Source organism: Mauremys reevesii, linkage group 10 (genome assembly GCF_016161935.1).
Source record: "Mauremys reevesii isolate NIE-2019 linkage group 10, ASM1616193v1, whole genome shotgun sequence".
Taxonomy (NCBI): Eukaryota; Metazoa; Chordata; order Testudines; family Geoemydidae; genus Mauremys; species Mauremys reevesii.
Window position 1 is genome coordinate 22,190,941 of NC_052632.1, and position 6,551 is coordinate 22,197,491.

General features: G+C 45.0%; 1 long non-coding RNA gene across 3 annotated transcripts; it reads left to right on the forward strand.

Moving 5' to 3' along the window:
* The first annotated feature begins 231 nt into the window (after positions 1 to 231).
* LOC120373461 lies at positions 232 to 4,703 on the forward strand. Of its 3 annotated transcripts, none has more exons than XR_005585546.1 (3): positions 232 to 251; positions 2,052 to 2,160; positions 4,263 to 4,703. It is a non-coding gene; the product is annotated as an uncharacterized LOC120373461 (long non-coding RNA). The 3 variants fall into 3 exon arrangements; XR_005585547.1 differs by lacking the exon at positions 232 to 251 and adding an exon at positions 288 to 345; XR_005585548.1 differs by lacking the exon at positions 232 to 251 and adding an exon at positions 787 to 832.
* Positions 4,704 to 6,551: the final 1,848 nt, after the last annotated feature.

Consider the following 6,551-nt stretch of genomic DNA (forward strand, 5'->3'; position numbering starts at 1 on the left):
AAACAACCACAAGACCCTGAATATTGGCTAACTGCTCAGGTCAAGAGGGGTGTAGCGGGGTGGTCACCCGCTCCTGCCTGGGAAGGGTTAGAGCCAGCCCTGCAGAGGGCTGGGGCTGTGGAAGGAAAGAGCTGGGTTGATTGGGGGAAGCAGCTGCAGCTGGGTCACGCCCCAATCAGAGCCCAGCTGGCCCTATAAAGAGGCTGGGAGCCAGCAGGAGAAGGGCCTGGTTGCAGGGAGCTAGACATAAGGTACCTAGAGTGGAGCAGGGCTGGGGAAAGGCAGAGGAGCTGGGGAGCTCCAGCCTGGAAAGCCCCAGGCTGTGGCCTAGCATGAGGCCAAGAGGTACTGGGGTTGCAGGGGGCAGCCCAGGGGTAGGCAAAGGCAGCAGGTCCAAACCCCTTTGCTGCTGATGAGTGGTGGATACTGCAGTCTGCCCCAGTGAACGGGGGCTAGATGGAGATTGGGCAGTAGCCAACACTGAGGCAAAGTGGGGATAGTGGGGTGGGATTTCCCTGGGAGGGGGAGACCCAGTTAAAAGAGGCACCGGGATCCAGGGAGGGACTTGGGACCAGAGGCCAAGCAGATCACTGGCCTGTAGAGGGTGCTCCTAGCTGGAATGAGCTAATTCCCAGAAGCAGGAGGCACCGCAGGGGTGAGTCTGCATGTCTACAAGGGCTAACATTATTATACCTGTAGTTTTTAAATACACCATTGAGCATAGGTCAAGTGTAGGTCTTGATAATAGAACAGATTTTCAAAAAAGAACCCCAAGGTCTGGTTTTAAAGTTGTAGGCTTAACAAGGCACATTGTTGGAGTTATCTGGAAACGGTAAGGTTAAAATAATACCACCTGCTACAAACATGTGCCATTCAGATCAGGGCTTTGAACAGTCAATCTCCTAAACTTGTGAGCTCCATGGGAATTGCAATTCTCATTATTGGTACTTCCTGCTCCCCATAAGCAGTAACTTCCTGGCTATGTGAATCAGTGCTTGTTCCTACCCTTTCCAGATGAGTGTGACCCCATGTGTTTGTTTTGAAAAGCTGTCTGCAAAACTGTATTGTTTTTCCATATTGTTAAAGAAAAAAACCTGTTTTGTTTGCTGACTTCCCTGCAGCAGCTGGCTCTTGCTCCTAGATCTGAAAAGGATATTGGGTAAAACTTTCAAAAGCTTAAGTGACTAAGGAGCCTATATCCCATTTTCAGAAGTGACTTTGGCTATGTCTATAAGATGAGCTGGGGTGTGATTCCCGGGCTTATGCACCCACAGTCGCGCTAACCCTCATTGAGCTAGTGCAAGTATAAAGAACAGTGTAGCCACAGTAGCGCTGGTAGAAGTAGCAGAGGCATGGCTGAGCCAGGCCATGCACAACCCTGCCTGAAACCGGTGAGTATTTATTCAGCACGGTTCAGCTGTGCTTCCACTGCCTGCTCTACCACAGCTAGGCTGCTATTTATAGCTAGTGCAAGCCTGTGGACAGCAGCAGGGGAATCCTACCCCTAGCTCATAGTGTAGATTTAACGTGTGGCAGGGTCTTCTCTAGAAACATTTGCCAGTATAGCAGTTTGGTTGGGGGTAATTTTTTAATGATATTTGTATACCAGTAAAAGGCCTAGTATTTTATGCTGGCATAAAAGTGCTTGTGTGGGTGTAGCTTATTTCACTTGCCAAAGTTGTAGCTATACCAAGAAAAGCCCCCTTTTGCTGGGATAAGCTGTGTCTACACTAGTAGGGTTTGCCAGTACAACTGTAGATATACAGCAATCCTGGCAGAAGTATTCCAGTGTGGACTAGGCCTTACACACCCTTTGACTTTCAATGTTGCTTTTGAAAACAGAATTTAGGCTCCTAAGTCACTTAGGTGATTTTGAACATTTTACCCCACTGGTGTGATTGTTTGGGAACCCTGTGCAGTTTTTGCTTTTTGCCTGGAAAGCAACTGAAGCTGAGAGATAATGCGAGCTGGAAACAAAAAATGTATATGTCCTGAAAAATGTGATCTATTTTTTGACCAGGAGAAGTTAATATATTCATTCTTCCTTATAGAAATACTGGTATCGGAAGAGTGAACAAGAGAATCAGTCCTCCCAACCGTGCAAGTTAAGGGAATTTCATAGCTGAAACGGAAAATCAACTGATTCAAAGGAGATTCTAGGTACTTTTCATTTTGGTCCTGATTCAGCAAAGTGCTTAAGCACATGCTTAATTTTGCTATTGCTCTGACATCAGTGAAGAGCATTAGGAGAACAGCAGCACAATAGTGGAGATGAGTCAAGTGTAGTGGCTGAATCCTAGCACTGGGGTGACAGGTGTCCCTAGAGAGGTGGGGCTGCCGTGGTCTGGACCAGCTGGATTCTTTTTTTAAATCAGTGGGAAAGTTGGTAGAAAAAAGAAACTGCATCAGAATGTAATGATGCCACCGAAGTGGTTGAAAGAAACAGAGGTGACAAAAGGTGAACAGCAGTGGGAGCCAAAATGGAGGGGAAAACACTCTCTAGATTTGGATTGATAGGACATCACTGGAACCTGGATAAAGCTTTGACGTGAACTTCTTGTTGTTCATGTTAAGTTTTGTGCATTTTCACAATAACTGATGAGAATGGCAGAGGGAAAGAGAAATAGTAGGAGTGTCAGAGTGGAAGCACGAGTGAGCTCACTTTTGAAAGTGAAGAGATCCAAAGTAGCAATTCATGATTTAGGAGAGCTATTGAGGAAAGCTCAAAAGTCATAACAGAGAAACAAATGGCTTTTGTGTCCTAGATTTCTAACATCACAATACCTTGTAGCAGAGAAGGAGGACAGGCTGCTAAAGAGAATTGGTGAAATAGATTCCTCACTCAGATTACAATGTTTCTGGAAGGGAAACACTAGACTACAGCTCTGGGAAAAGGCACCGATGTGGCAATTTAGCACAGAGAGCCAGGGGTAGGGAAGGTGCAGAGCACCAGGCAAGCACTGCAGAAACAAACAAACAAGATGCAGGCACTCAGAAAGGATGCAAGCCCTCCCCCTGTTCCTGTTGTGTGGTAAGCATAGAAACACTCCCTCTCATGACCTTAAGATGCAACCATTATGAGGCACAGTCTCATCTTGATGTACAAGGATTTATTCAGCAACTCCCATTAATGCAGCAGGCTCTTTCTCAGCTGAGAACAGAACTAAACCCTTAGGGGCTGATGTCAAACATCACATGTCACACTAATATCAATAAGCGCTGTGGGTGTGCAGCTCCTCTGAAAATCAGGCCCAAGGTGTCTGACTGTGCCCAGTTTGCCTGCACTTCCATTCATCCGCCATTCCAGGAGCATCACAACCTGGAGAATTCTAGAACTGGGAGAAGTTATTTTTGTAACCAGTTCCTTCCTGGTTCCTTGACCCGGCCAAAATTTGTGCCACCTCTACAAACCTGGATTGACACATTTGTTTTGGCTGGAGACCATACAACTCAAGTGGCTCAGCAGAGGTTTGCTTTGAGCTTTGGTGTTAATTTGAATTAAAAATGTAGCTCAAAGGGCACAAACCATGAGAAACAAAACAGCGAGAAAAGTTCACACAGGCCCCTGGAAGCTGAAACTGCAATTCATTCAGCTTTTGCACATTTGCCTTTTGATAGCCAGGATTTTGACAACAGTATTAATAGAAGTGTGAGTGGGCTGCTTTTTAGGCAGCAAATTTCCCTGCTCTCCATATAGTTTCCTCTTTAAAGTTTTCCTTCAGCAAGGCTATTTTAGCTGGGCAGGGTTTCTATTAGAAATTTGGGTTGGTTTGTTTGACCAAAGGTTGTGCACTCACAATAAAGGAATGTAGGATGCTTGCTCTCAATTAACCTAAATGATGTGAAAGTGGAAACCTGCAGGGCAGGGTGGGGTGTGGCTGACTGGAAAAGCTTCGAGTGCACCAGTGTGATGCTGGTTTAGGAGGCTAAGAAATATTCTACCTGACCTACTGGGCCCTGCAAAGATCAGCAAAGGTAGAGGGGACGTGGGGAGGGAGGAGTAACTGGAAAAGCCAGGGTACTAATGCCTGCCTTGCAGGGCTGCTCAAAGGCGAGGGGGTCTGGATCACCTGTTGAGGCCGGGAGAGCTGGTTGGGTAGGAAGTCATGGAAAGGGAGGAAGGGATTTTAGGGGCAAAGGAAAGAGAGCTCTGGGAGTCTATTGGTAATTGTGAAGGGGAGCCTATCTGGGGATGAGGATTGGGGTTGGTGGTTGACGAAGAGGAAGTGGCCACACTATGAGAACTATCTTCTATCTTAAAGGGGAGTTGAACCCAAGCTGCAACCCTAGATCAAAACATCCCCTGACCTTTGAGGAGTCATGACCTGAACTTTGCACGTGAGCCCCATCTCCAATATGTGAGAACAAAACCCTGGATCTAAATACACCTTCGCTTTGGAGGTGTTTGAATTCTCATCTGTGTTTTTGGGCTTGTCTCTGTGAGGCGTATGTAGAAAGGGCAATATGGGCATGATGCGGGCTTGATGCTGGAGGCTTGTATGTTCTTAAAGTATAAACATGTTAGTCCTTCATAGTAATGTATGCTGAACATACAGGCCCACTCCTACTGTGGTATCTGTGTGTGTTGCTCCACTGTCAAATTCTGGGCCTAAAGCTAGTGTAACCTGCCTTTACCCCCAGGCAACCACTCCTGGGCTCTTTGGAATGTCTAGGCTGAACTCTGTAAATAAAGAAAAACTAAGTCAAACAAAAACTGCAGAACTTTTCTCTTCCTCTTTGGGTCAGGGCAAAGGTGGCTTCAGGATCTGGAGCTGGGTCTAAATTTGTTTTTTCTTGGTCCCTGTATTTATAAGAGGCTGACACAAACACTGAATCTTAACACCCCTGAACTTGGGGACATCTATATTAAAATCCAAATGTTTGATCCTGCTCCAATATACTTTGGCTGTGTGCAGGGGCTAGGACTTGCTGATGTCTTAGCTGAAATGTCTAGATCAGACTCTGTTTTTTAAGTTCATGGGTGCAGGGACCTAGTCGTCTTCCATATAGTTGCAAATACTGCTGGCACTGGACTAGTAATGACCAGCCAGGTGAGCATCACCAGCTGGGGCTTGAAGCACTAGCTCTACGTTCCCAACATGCTTAGCAAGACCCGCTTAGCAAGTGGGAGCCCAATAAGGTGTGGTTTTGGTTACTTGCCATTGCACCTGTCCTGCAAGAACAGACTGTTTAGAGGTTAGGCTGTTTAAACCGGCACTCTGTGGAACTCACCCAGATGTCAGGAATCATCTCAGAACAGGTAGATCTGTAAGGCTCTGGGAGAGCATCTGGTCTATAGGTAACTTGTGGCTTTATTAAGTGTGCCTTTGTCCTAAGAGAAGTAACCAGGAGACAAGCCCCATTCATCTTTGCAGACAATGGGAGCTTGTCCTGCATCAGCAAGGCAGGACTTCAGGCCCATTATGGCCACTATTTGTGGCAGAAGCAAGCCGGGTAATAAAACAGGAAATGCAGTACCAAACAGAACGGCTTGTAGCAAACATAAAACTGAATGAATGGGGAAGGGAGACAATAGAAACTGATGGGGAGCATGCAGTATTCTACTCAGCATCATGAGAGCAAGGCCATAACTAACTGGATAATCTGGGGAAGACTTGGCAGAGGGATAACTAAACTCTATTTTCCATATAGAAGGAAGATAGTGAATAAAACACACTTGTTTTGATTCACAGCCGATGCCTTTATTAAATTTCCTTCCTTATCTCAGCATGACAACTTAGTATTTATTGACTAACATCCTATAAAGCTTTGATGTATGAGTAGACTTTAGACAGCTTCCATTTGAACTTGACAAGATGATCTAAGGAGTGCAGTGTACTGGACCCATACATCCACACCAATGTCACCTCAGCAGACACAGTATGAAAAATGGATCATTACAGTGTTTTGTAACTATATTCAGCTAGTCACTGGAAATAGTAAGACATAATGTCTTCAAAAGCTGCCAGCTATTTTAATCTATTTTTACAAAAACTGGCTTCTCGTTTATTTTCTATAAAGCATCTTATGGCATTTTAAGCTGCCTGATTCTGGAATACAATGCAGTCTATGTAGAGATTTGTGTGGTTTTGTTTTTTCCCTGTGTGTTCATTGGTTATGCTTCTGAGGCACTCCAGAAGGACCCAGCAAAGTTAGGTAACTGGGTAACAGAATGGTAGACCATGTTCATTGTAGAAAAATTGAAGATACTGTAATGAACACTGGAAAGCAGAATTTAAACTACTTCTGCACAACAATGAGTTCTGAACTGGCTGTAAAATCTTAAGGTTAGGGAAGGGAGAAGTTATAAGGATCACTGTGGACAGTCCATTAAGATGACGTCTCAATGCAAAGAAACAAGTCAAAAGGAAATGTTAGGTTGTATTAAAGAGGAATGAAGAACATATGCAGGCAATATTATCATATCCATTTTTAGAACATGTCCTAGACATATGTCAGAGGTTTTGATTCAGTCCTAAGTCCAAATGCTGGAGCGTTTGAGGTCCAGAACAGAACTCTGGAGGCAAAGAAACACTAGACTAGAGGTGTTT